The sequence below is a fragment of the Bubalus kerabau genome, chromosome 13 (genome assembly GCF_029407905.1).
Source record: "Bubalus kerabau isolate K-KA32 ecotype Philippines breed swamp buffalo chromosome 13, PCC_UOA_SB_1v2, whole genome shotgun sequence".
Classification (NCBI taxonomy): Eukaryota; Metazoa; Chordata; class Mammalia; order Artiodactyla; family Bovidae; genus Bubalus; species Bubalus kerabau.
In genome coordinates, this window is record NC_073636.1 from 31,998,811 (window position 1) to 32,012,215 (window position 13,405).

Genomic DNA, 13,405 nt, shown 5'->3' on the forward strand with positions numbered 1-13,405 from the left:
GGAATCTAAAATATGGCACAAGTGAACCTGTCTACAAAACAGAAACGGACTCATGACATAGAGAACAGACTTATGGTTGCCAAGGGGGAGAGAGGAAGGAAAGGGATGGAGTGGGAGTTTGGGATTAGTAGATGCAAACTAGTATATACAAGATGGATAAACAACAAGGTCCTACTGTATAGCACAGGGAGTATTTTCAATATTCTGTCATAAACCATAATAGAAAAGAATATAAAAAATGTATATATGTGTATAACTGAGTCACTTTGCTATACAGCAGAGACTGGCACAATATTGTAAATCAACTATACTTCAGTAAAAAACAACAAGATATAATATTTCTGCTTAGAAAAGCTGTTAGTTCTACCTTTAATATAGGAACATACTGCAGGAACTATTGCCTGCAAATCACTTCGTGTCCATCACATTTCAAAATATGAGCCAGCCAATGAAGGATAAAACTTCTAAGTGATAAACCAAAGTCATCCAAATGTGGTTTTTATGTCCCAGTGCTAAGAGAAGGGAAAACATGAGGATAATGTTAAGGTCACTGAATACACAGACTTGCAAAGAAGTTATTCTGTATGAGCATGAGTCACCAAAACTACTTCCTTAGTGATAACAGTTGCCTAAGTAACTCAGATGCCTGACTGCTAAGAAATACATGGGCAATGGGTTGGGTTTCGAACCCACTAGTCATTTCCTTTTCTTAATTGCTAAGTACTCTTTCTTCCCGGTTGCCATTTGGGGCCTGTGTTTTCTGTAGCAACCCAGCAACTAGTCATTATGCTCTATTTTATCAGGGAGAACAAAACAGCAAACTCGACATTTCCATGGATTTCACAGAAAAAGTGGCTGTTATTTCCTTCTGACTTGAGGGGGACATCAACTGAACTACTGAAACTACTGAGCTAGACCTCAAAGTGACAGAACGATTATTCAAGACTTAGACAGAAGGATTTAACAGAGAATAGAAGAGTGAATTAGATGCCCTCTGAATACAAGGAAGATGCTTTATTCATTTCTGAGTCCTTAGAGCCCAGAAGAGAGCCTGACCCCCAGGAGGACCCTAAATACACTGACTGAATGGGGTCACTGGTTCTGTTCGGAATATTTCAATCTATTAGGTAATGGTGCCACTGCTGAGTTAAGAGCTCATCAGGCTCGTATGTTTTCACACATCCTTTCCCCTTCTATCTACAATGGGGCTGTGATGCTTGTGGTTCTCACCCTTGTCCCCACAGCAAACACTTTAACGATGCTGTTTTAACAGAGAGTGGTGCAAGTGTGCATTTCTTGGAAAAATCTGAGCTGCAATAGCAGTGAGATTAATATTGTGCAAGAAATGTTAAAAACTGGGTGGTAAGGTCCTATGTGTTATCAGTAACATAGCCTGAATTTGGCCTTAAGAATCTTGGTCACAGGCAGACACAGAGAATGGGCTTGTGGACATACCGGGGAAGGAGAGGGTGGGATGAATGGAGGAAGTGGCACGGACATATATGCACTAATGGGGAGCTGCTGCATAAGACAGGGGGCTCAGTTCAGCGCTCTGTGATGATCTGGAGGGGACAGAGAAGGTGTGGGGAGGCTCAAGAGGGAGGGGATATATGTATACATATAGCTGATCCATTTTGTTGTATAGCAGAAACTTTACACAATGTTGTCAAGCAATTACACTCCAAAAAATTGTTAAAAAAAATAATTTTGGTCATTGGGTAGTTCACTAAATCTCTCATTTCACACATCTCTCATTATTCTTGGACTATACAATATTCCAAACATTAATAAATCTCCCTAAAATGTAAACTAATAGAGTAAGTATGGGGAAAAGCTGTTTTTACTTATAGAGGTAATGTGTTCCAAAAATGTGGTCAGCATCTCTCTTTTCCACTAGCAAATGTGGGTAAAGATTTTCATTCATCTCACTGCATGTGGGGATGATATGTCATAATCATTGCTTCATTCTGGTGAACTGAGTCAGAATTAAGAAATGAGATCTCCACAGAAAACCCCGAAAATGGCCATCGATGTCCTGATGATTCATTAAGGGCACCCTATTCTCTGAATCAGAAGGGGTCTTGTGGCTGCATGGGAAGGGGGTGAGGGGAAATCCATAGAGATAGATGAGACACCATGACAAGAATTCCAGAGACGTGGCGATGTCACCGGCACAAAAAGCACCATGGCTTGTAAAGTACTGCAGTACAGTGAAGGACGGAGGGGGCGCTGTAGCCAGAAGTCCTAAGTTCAAATCCCAAGTCTGCCACTTCCTGGCTGTGTGAGCTTGAGCAAGTCACTCAAGTTGTTCTTTGCCTCGGGTTCTTCATACATCTAACAGGGTTGTTGTGAGGATTAAAAAAGTTAACACATGGCAAATAGTAAGCACTCAATATACGTAAGCTATCATTATGAATACCACTAGCGTTCCCATCTGGGCCCAACTCTGATTCTAGGAACAACATCAAAATCATGCCTGGTTATCATTAACATTGTTTGGAGTTCACTAATCAAGGACTGTGAAAACCAACCCAAAGTCAGCAAAAGAAAAATCCTGATTAAACATGCAAATATGACTGCATTGTATTCTGTGTGCACGTTTTTAACCTCCTAAAGTTCTAGAGATGACAGATGAATAAATTACAATATTGTCCCAGAAGTTTTTCATGATTTATGATCCAAAAGGTATATTTCATCTACATTAAGCTCAAATCTCATCATATTTTTGTAGTTACTCCACACAGCCATATGGGTCCCATTAGAGAGTATATTTCTAGTACTTGGCCAATTAGAGATACAAAGTCTTACTCAATCTTTTGGAAACCATTGCAGCAGAATTACAGAGAGGGCTGCCAATCCCTTTATTCTGCTACAGTTAACTCAGAATGTTTTTTCTTTACTTATTTTATATCATTCTAATGAATTTTCTTAATCCTTTTGCCCTGCTTAGTTTTATCATTATGCCATCTTATATGTCCTTTCATTTGTCACATGGCTCCATTTAGGGTTACTCTGATTTGTTTATTTTTTTTTCTAATATTTTGTCTTTTTTTGTAATTAGGAGAATATAAATATGATTCTTTTATATTGAGTTTTTTCCCCCTCAGCATCATGTTTTTGATTTTCATTTATTTTTTATTTGAAGGATAATTGCTTTACAGAATTTTGTTTTCTGTCAAACCTCAACATGAATTAGCCATAGGTATACATATAACCTTATTGCCAAATTCAGACTTAAATTGAAGAAAGTAGGGAAAACCACTAGACCATTCAGGTATGACCTAAATCAAATCCCTTATGATTATACAGTGGAAGTGAGAAATAGATTTAAGGGCCTAGATCTGATGGATAGAGTGCCTGATGAACTATGGAATGAGGTTCGTGACATTGTACAGGAGACAGGGATCAAGACCATCCCCATAGAAAAGAAATGCAAAAAAGCAAAATGGCTGTCTGGGGAGGCCTTACAAATAGCTGTGAAAAGAAGAGAAGCAAAAAGCAAAGGAGAAAAGGAAAGATATAAACATCTGAATGCAGAGTTCCAAAGAATAGCAAGAAGAGATAAGAAAGCCTTCTTCAGTGATCAATGCAAAGAAACAGAGGAAAACAACAGAATGGGAAAGACTAGGGATCTCTTCAAGAAAATCAGAGATACCAAGGGAACATTTCATGCAAAGATGGGCACAATAAAGGACAGAAATGGTATGGAACAGAAGCAGAAGATATTAAGAAGAGATGGCAAGAATACACAGAAGAACTGTACAAAAAAGATCTTCACGACCCAGATAATCACGATGGTGTGATCACTCACCTAGAGCCAGACATCCTGGAATGTGAAGTCAAGTGGGCCTTAGAAAGCATCACTACAAACAAAGCTAGTGGAGGTGATGGAATTCCAGTTGAGCTATTTCAAATCCTGAAAGACGATGCTGTGAAAGTGCTACACTCAATATGCCAGCAAATTTGGAAAACTCAGCAGTGGCCACAGGACTGGAAAAGGTCAGTTTTCATTCCAATCCCAAAGAAAGGCAATGCCAAAGAATGCTCAAACTACTGCACAATTGCACTCATCTCACATGCTAGTAAAGTAATGCTCAAAATTCTCCAAGCCAGGCTTCAGCAATATGTGAACCGTGAACTTCCTGATGTTCAAGCTGGTTTTAGAAAAGGCAGAGGAACCAGAGATCAAATTGCCAACATCCGCTGGATCACAGAAAAAGCAAGAGAGTTCCAGAAAAACATCAATTTCTGCTTCATTGACTATGCCAAAGCCTTTGACTGTGTGGATCACAATAAACTGTGGAAAATTCTTCAAGAGATGGGAATACCAGACCACCTGATCTGCCTCTTGAGAAATTTGTATGCAGGTCAGGAAGCAACAGTTAGAACTGGACATGGAACAACAGACTGGTTCCAGATAGGAAAAGGAGTTTGTCAAGGCTGTATATTGTCACCCTGCTTATTTAACTTATATGCAGAGTACATCATGAGAAACGCTGGACTGGAAGAAGCACAAGCTGGAATCAAGATTGCCGGGAGAAATCTCAATAACCTCAGATATGCAGATGACACCACCCTTATGGCAGAAAGTGAAGAGGAACTCAAAAGCCTCTTGATGAAAGTGAAAGAGGAGAGTGAAAAAGTTGGCTTAAAGCTCAACATTCAGAAAATGAAGATCATGGCATCCGGTCCCATCACTTCATGGGAAATAGATGGGGAAACAGTGTCAGACTTTATTTTTCTGGGCTCCAAAATCACTACAGATGGTGACTGCAGCCATGAAATTAAAAGACGCTTACTCTTTGGAAGGAAAGTTATGACCAACCTAGATAGCATATTCAAAAGCAGAGACATTACTTTGCCAACAAAGGTTCGTCTAGTCAAGGCTATGGTTTTTCCTGTGGTCATGTATGGATGTGAGAGTTGGACTGTGAAGAAGTCTGAGTGCCAAAGAATTGATGCTTTTGAACTGTGGTGTTGGAGAAGACTCTTGAGAGTCCCTTGGACTGCAAGGAGATCCAACCAGTCCATTCCGAAGGAGATCAGCCCTGGGATTTTTTTGGAAGGAATGATGCTAAAGCTGAAACTCCAGTACTTTGGCCACCTCATGCGAAGAGTTGACTCATTGGGAAAGACTCTGATGCTGGGAGGGATTGGGGGCAGGAGGAGAAGGGGACAACAGAGGATGAGATGGTTGGATGGCATCACTGACTCAATGGACGTGAGTCTGAGTGAACTCCGGGAGTCGGTGATGGACAGGGAGGCCTGGCGTGCTGCGATTCATGGGGTCGCAAAGAGTCGGACATGACTGAGCGACTGATCTGATACATATAACCCCTCCCTTTTGAACCTCCCTCCCATCTCCCTCCCCATTCCACCCCTCTAGGGTGATACAGAGTCCCTGTTTGAGTTTCTTGAGACATGCAGCAAATTTTTAATATTTATTTATTCATTTATTTTTGGCTATGTTGGGTCTTTGTTGCTGTGGCAGGCTTTCTCCAGCTATGATGAGCAGGGGCTGCTCTTTGTCAAGGTGCATGAGCATTTCGTTGCAGTGGCTTCTCTTGTTTTGTAGCATGGGCTCTAGGATGTGTGGGCTTTAGTAGTTGAGGCCTGTGGGCTCAGTAGTTAGGGAACAAGGCTCTAGAGCATAGGCTCAGTAGTTGCAGTATACAGGTTCAGTTGCTCCATGGCATATGGGATCCTCCCAGAACAGGGATCAAACCTGTGTTTCCTGCATTGGAAAGCAGGTTCTTTACTACTGAGCCACCAGGGAAGCCCCCTGATTTTCATATCTAACTCTGACAAATCATACTGATCTTTTTCAACACACACACAGACCAAAGTTTGATGGGGTATATTTTAAACTCTGAGTTTGTCAAATATAGTCAAAGTTAAATATTCAAGATTCTGAAAAAAATCACTTTGCTGGCTAAATGAATGTGACATGGAAGTGCTAAAGCTTCTCCAGATTTTTGGAAAGATTAGTCAATTCATTAGTTTTGAGATAGGTGGGAAGGGGTTCTTTAATCCTTCCCAAATACGCAAAGAGTCTATGGCTATAAGATAGTCAGGATCTCTTTCCCAACTTCATAGGTTATCATAAAGGTGAACTCAAAATTATTTTAATTCTTCAATTCTTTCAAAGAAAAGTATGGTATTAAACAAAGTTTAATTAGACCCATTACCAAAATATCTTCTGAAAAAAGTCTATCCCTTGGGAACTTGATGACCTCCGCCAAATAAGCTGAGTGAATTCCCATGATGCCAAAGCGACTTGGCTGATTTTCTAACACTGGCAGGACTTCCTTCTCTCTGATGAAAACGGGCAACATCATAGGACACAGGGCAGAATCTGCTTGTTCTCTTAAGGTCTCACTCAGCCCATAACTAAACTCTGATGCTATCATTTAGCTCTCTTTCCAATAAGGTCTGGGTTTTTATACGTGGGCTGTTTTGTCTTGCTTTTTGGACCACATGAACCAATACCGACAGCCTAGCTTCATGTCTTTGTCCAACATGGATTTGAATGATTTCTCTGCACTAGGTGTTTTCCTCTACACGGCAGTCAACACCCTCTGTCCCTCCCACATCCTCACCACCTTCTCTTTCTTTAGTTAGCGATGGTGCCCTAGACTTTGAGAAAATCAAAATTACATATATATGTACAAAGTATATGTAAACACAAATATGTATAATCTCTTAAAGGTCTAGAGATAACAGATGAATACATTACAATACTGTTTCAGAACAATTTTTCATCATTTGTGATATGAGAAAAGCATGTTTAATCTGTACGAAGCTCAAATTCCATAATATTTTTGTAGTTATATAGTTTTAAGGGAAATGATCATCTGCCTCCCCCCAAAAAAAGCTTCAAAGAAAATTCTAGAAGTTTGTCTTCTAGCTTCTTTTTCTGTGGAACTTTTTTGGAGGCATAAAAGTGATGGACAGGAAGGCATTCCAAGTCTTTGAACTTTTCAAAACTATGTTAGAGGAAACTGAAGAAGTTCCCAATTTTGTATCAACGGGTGGAAAGCAAACCAACACACTCAAATTATATAATGAACAATCTAAGGGAATCAGTACTGATTTATGTGAACAGACTAGAACTATTGTAAGGAGTAAACTGCATGACCCAATTCATACCCCACCTTTTTTCTTTTTTTTTTTTTTGGAACTTCAAAAAAAATTTTGGCCACATCCTGCAGCACATGGGATCTGTTTCCCCAACCAGGGATCGAATCCACACTCACTACATTAGAAGGTGGAGTCTTAATCACTGGGGCACCAGGAAAGTCCCCATACCCTACTTTTTTCATGAGGTTTTGCTCTATGTAGACTACAGAAAGGAAGTACTTCCAGGTAAATGGATCTGAGTGAATTATCGTTTATCTCGGAGTAATTTTCCACCTAAAATATCTTCCATCTATAAAGCATCTATTCTCTTAGTTAATCAGAGAAGGCAATGGCACCCCACTCCAGTACTCTTGCCTAGAAAATCCCATGGACAGAGGAGCCTGGTAGGCTGCAGTCCATGGGGTCGCAAAGAGTCGGACATGACTGAGCAACTTCACTTTCACTTTTCACTTTCATGCATTGGAGAAGGAAATGGCAACCCACTCCGGTGTTCTTGCCTGGAGAATCCCAGGGACAGGGGAGCCTGGTTGGCTGACATCTATGCGGTCACACAGAGTCAGAAACGACTGAAGCGACTTAGCAGCAGCAGCAGCAGCTCTTAGTTAATCAGTCCAGAAAGCTCAGAGCCCTCGACTTGCTTGCCCTCTTCCTAACTTCAGTGTCTAACAGTCACCCTCCTTCTTCATTACTGTACCCCCCCAAGATCAGGCTTTTACCATTCACACAATCTACTGCAAACAGCTTTCAGACTGCTCTTCCCATTTCATCTTCCACAATAAGCCAGAACAATCCTATTAAAACACAGCCACAAGCATGTCTTTCTCCTCATCAAAAGTTGCAGTGAAATCCCACTACCCACCACATTAATTGTAAACTCCTTTCCTTGGTATTTAGTCCTCCAATGCATGGTTCCATATCAGCTTTCCATTCCCTTTCTCCCTTACAACTGCTCCATAATCAGCCACAGAGGGATTCTTACTATTACCTGCATGTCCCCAGAACCTGGCCACTTGTACAGTTTTTGCTTATGAGTTTTCATCAGCAGTGCATCCTCTGTCTGTGATAAGCTGTAGAAATCACACTCACTCCTCAAATGTCACTTTTTCTGAATACAGTTTCTGATCTTACCCAAATAGATGTGACCATGTCTCCATATAAGCCCTTCAGCATTTTAGTCATACCTCCATCAGAGCACTCACTGACCACACTCTGCTATGTATTAATAATATAGCTCTTTCATGTGGTTCCTGACTTTTTCTCAAGGCTATGAGCTCCCCAGAGGCATGAAAAGTTCCTTAACTTACTGAATATATTAAGAAACACCGCAGGCAGTGCAAAAAACAAGCACCTGTGTCTGATGAATGGAATATAAGGAAAGATGTGAGGGTAGGGGGAAATGAGCTGTATTCATGGAACAGAGAGGAGCTTAGGGTCTCATTGAAATTACTGTCTGGTGGGGAGCAGTGGCAGGTAAGGATGAATGGGCATACTTAGCCTGGCTTTCAAAGGCCACTGTCAAACGATGAGCCTCAACCTCCTCTGAAGAAAAAAAAAATGTTGCTTTCATTATATTTATTACAAACTGTAATTGTTTGATTTGTTCCTTAAGTATTGTCTCTCTCTATGACACACATGCACACATGGATCCAGCTCTACGTCCAAGAGCACATGGATTATACCCGCCTTGTCCACATTCTCCACTGTCTAGTAGGATGCCTGGAACATGGTAAACATTCAACACATGTGTTCTGAGTGTGTTAATGAAAGCTGTGGATCATAATACCCTGGAAAGATGAGAGGAGGTCATGTGTAAAAAGACCAGCACTAGTATTAGCCTTCTGTTTCCCTCTTTTCTTTCTCCCTCCCTCCCACCCTTTCTTCCTTCCTCTTCTCTCCCGCTTCCTCCTTTCCTCTATGAACTACTCATGCATTAATTCATACATTCAATAAATGTGCCAGGCTTCTCTGTAGGCACTGGAGATAAGATAGTGAACAAAAGAGAGAAAAGTCTCTACTGTCATGGACTTTATCTTCTAACAGGGAATGAATCATTCACTTTGCAGCTTTAGGGAGTCTTAAGCATGCAGTTATTAAAAAAAAGAGGTTTTGGTTCAAAGTCAGACACATTGGTGGGATTAAGCAGAGCCTGGAAGAAGGGAAGCCAATTGCCGTATTGCAGGGATGAGATATATGATGGCTTAGACATGAGTCACAGCAATGTAAGAGAGGAGAGGGTGCAGAAAGCAGTGGACAGGACACCCATGGGATCTGAGCCATCCAAGGGTAAGGAAGTGCGATGGATGAAAGTTTCCAGTCTTGTTAGCTCGCTGTGTTGCCTTAAATAGAGAGGGAAGTTCGAAGGGGAAGCTGTAGTGGTTCACGGGGTTTAGACTGTGGGATGAGTTAAGTCTAACTTTGAAAATGATGTCTTTGAAGAGACAGAAAGAAATCTAGGTGAAAATATTTCACTCTCAAAGTAAAGATTTAGAGCCAAGTGAAAACCAAACTCCCTTCTTATGTATTATGAATCACTGTTTCATCATTTGAATAATGTAAAACATGATATTCTAAGGATCTGTCAAATTCCTTTAGGAAGCTGCTCCTTCACAACATAACCAGGTAGTTATCCTATACCTACAGCTCCTGAAACACAGTACGCCCCTAAATAATGTTTGTGAATTAAATTAGTTAATAGCAAGCAAAATGTCATCAAGCCAATGAGAAAAGTGCACCCCTAAATAATGTTTGTGAATTAAATTAGTTAATAGCAAGCAAAATGTCATCAAGCCAATGAGAAAAGTGCACTTGGAGTCAGAAAGAGCTCAGTTCAAATGCTTGCCCCCTAAAATGAGTATGCTGCTGCTGCTAAGTCACGTCTGACTCTGTGCGACCCCATAGACGGCAGCCCACCAGGCTCCCCTGTCCCTGGGATTTCCCAGGCAAGAACACTGGAGTGGGTTGCCATTTCCTTCTCCAATGCATGAAAGTGAAAAGTGAAAGGGAAGTTGCTCAGTCCTGTCCAACTCTTAGCAACCCCATGGACTGCAGTCCACCAGGCTCCTCAGTCCATGGGATTTTCCAGGCAAGAGTACTGGAGTAGGGTGCCATTGCCTTCTCTGGTACAGGCAATCTTATTTACAAAGCAGAAATAGACACACAGATGTAGAGAACAAATGTATGGCTACCAAGGGGGTAAAGAAGGTGGGAAGAAAGGGTAATTGGGAATGACACATATATACTATCAACCCTATACATAAAACAGATAACTAATGGGAACCTACTGTATAGCACAGGAACTCTATTCAGTATTTGGTGATGACCTAAATGGGAAGGAATTCCAAAAAAGAGGGGGTATATGTATATGTATAGTTGATACAAAGTTCATATGATCAAAGCTACGGTTTTTCCAGTAGTCATGTACAGATGTGAGAGTTGGACCATAAAAGAAGCCTGAGCACCAAAGAATTGATGCTTTAGAAGTGTGGTGCTGGAGAAAACTTTTGAAGGTACCTTGGATGGCAAGGAGATAAAACCAGTCAATCCTAAAGGAAATCAACCCTGAATATTCATTGGATGGACTGTTGCTGAAGGTGAAGCTCCAGTACTTTGGTCACCTGATGCAAGGAGCTGACTCATTGGAAAAGACCCTGATGTTTAGAGAGATTGGAGGCAAAAGGAGAAGGGGTCGCCAGAGCATGAGATGGTTAGATAGCATCGCTGACTCAATGGACATGAATTTGAGCAAACTCCAGGAGATAGTGGAGGACAGAGGAGCCTGGGTGTGCTACAGTCCATGGAGTGGCAAAGATTCAGACACAACTTAGTGACTGAACAACAACAATAGCTGATTCACTTTGCTGTACAGTAGAAACTATCACAACATTTAAAGTGACTATACTCCAATAAAAATTAAAAGAAAATGCTTGCCCCTTTCCTGTCTCCACTGCTAGTTATATCACCATGGACAGATTTTTGGCTTGCTTCTTAGTTGCCTAGTCTTTAAAATGGACCATCTACTATATCCTGCAGTATGCTAGAAGAGCATTCAGTTAAATTAAACGAATACAAGTTTCCTGTCATCCCACAGACACAAAAACTAAAGTACTAACATTATTGAGTATTATTATTATCTTTAATACCACACCCTTTAGATTTTGCCGTGGTTTCACCCTGTCACATTAGACATCTTCTCATTGCTGACATTCCGTCCAGGCGATCCAGCTAGAAGCTGGTCTCTTTTGGCACGACCTCCTGCCACCCAGCTCTCCTAAAGCCTCCACAGGCCACTAAGCTCCTCTCCACATGGCTGGCTGGTCTGTCAGTTCAAATTGCCCAATTCAACTGACATCACCACAGCTTGCAAATTCCAAAATCACTGTTGAGTACTTTAGATTTGGTCATGTTTATGCCTGGCCTACAAACTAGTCCACTGTGTCCTTATTTATAGACAACTTGCAGCATGCAGTGTTTGAAGATGCTTCAGAGTCCAGCATTCAAAAATACTCTGGAGATAGATTTTCACAGCAATCAAAAAATAAATATGAAAACTAAGAAAGTGATGTCTGTGCACTGTTTACTTCCAAAAGGTACTAAGAACACAGGGGTGCAGATAGAGCAGGATTAGTTACCATGTTCAAGGATATTAGTTCAGAAAGACAGATTGCGTTCATGGATGACCATCCTCCCTATATATCCTGGGTGGTATATAATTTACCTCAGAATGAAATAAAATATTTCCAAAGTCTCATGCATTCTGTATGAATTGAGTAGAAGCATTTCAGTAACCTTCACTTTTCTACACTCTACAATCCATCCCAAGCTATAGCAATTTCTAATGAGAAGGACATATTGGATCCTGTATATATGTGTGTGTGTGTGTGTGTACACGTGCTGTATGGCAAGTACTATGGATCGAGTGTTTGTGGCCCCTACAATTTATATATTGTAGTCCTAATCTCCAGTGTGTGGATATTTGGAGGTGGGGCCTTAGGAAGGTAATTAGGTTTAGATGAGGTCACAAGGGTGGGGCCCCTAAGGTGGGATTAGTGTCCTTTATAAGAAAGGAAGAGACCTTTATAAGAAAGGAAGAGACCACAACCTGCACTCTTTCTGCCAAGGGAGGACAAAACAAGGAGGTCATCTGCAAACCAGCAAGCAGACTCTCATCACACACCAAATTGGCTGGCACCTTGATCTTGGACTTTCTGCTTCCAGAGCTGGAAGCAATAAATGTTTGTTGCTCAAGACAGCAAGTGAACATACCACAATCCTGAGAATACAGATAGGGGACAGGTTAGAAAGGAGAAGGGATGCCCCTGAGATGATGAGGAGGGCCCGCAGCCACCCCAGAGGAAGCCACCATAGGCCTGAGGAATTTGCTGTGGTCACCAACAGGGCACCCTGCCACACCGCACCAGGGCCTTGCTCTCATTTTCCGTAGTGAGTCAGACAGCAAGCGTCCTCTGACAGCACCAGCGCATTGCCCTGGGATCAGCATTTTAGGAGGGAGTAAGATTCACCCTCCCTTCCCCCAGAGGGAGATGGCTTTTTTCTCATCCTAAGGTTCCATGCAAACTCACAATGGCGACATTTGTTGAGCAGTGGCTTGAATAAAGGGCTCTCAGAGAGCAAGAGGGTAACACAGAGCCTGAGCGGGTCTGCCAGGGCGCCATGCCCCAGGAATGCTCAGGAGGGACCCGCAGCCTTCCAGAGAAGGAGAGAGTTAAGGATGTCCTCAACAGGGAAGCGGTACCACCAGGGCTTCTGCTGCTCAACCTTGTCAGCTCGATTTGCCAGAACTGAAATGTGGTAAACAAAATATTGCCTAAAAGAGGCTTGTACAAAAATAAACCCTTCATTTGGTTCTAAACTATTTTTCTTAAATGCCAGGTAACCTTCAGTACTCCCCTTTCAAAACAAACAAACAAAAATCAGAGAAAAGGATTTACCTCTTCCTACCCTCCCCCTCCCCCCCCTTTCACTACAGAATCAAGATGCTTTTATTTTAACAGTGGTTTGGGGGTTAATCCTTTCAATACTCCTTCAGTCTTGTAAATATAAACAAACAAAAAACCTTTGAATTTTAAATTGCTGTAGGTATCACTAAAAGACTGTCTTGGATTTTCTTTGTCTCTCTTTGGGGATAACCATTCTGTTCTTCGTGCTACGAACATTGCAACAAAAACCTAGCTGTCGTGCTACGAACATTGCAACAAAAACCTAGTTGAGGGATTTATCTAGAAAGGTTTTGGTGTTAGGAGTCTGA

General features: G+C 41.5%; 1 protein-coding gene across 1 annotated transcript in view; it reads right to left on the reverse strand.

The window, feature by feature from the left end:
- TRDMT1 (tRNA aspartic acid methyltransferase 1) overlaps positions 1–13,405 on the reverse strand; it is a 90,740-nt gene that overhangs the window by 76,572 nt on the left and 763 nt on the right. The gene's annotated exons all lie outside the window — the stretch shown is intronic.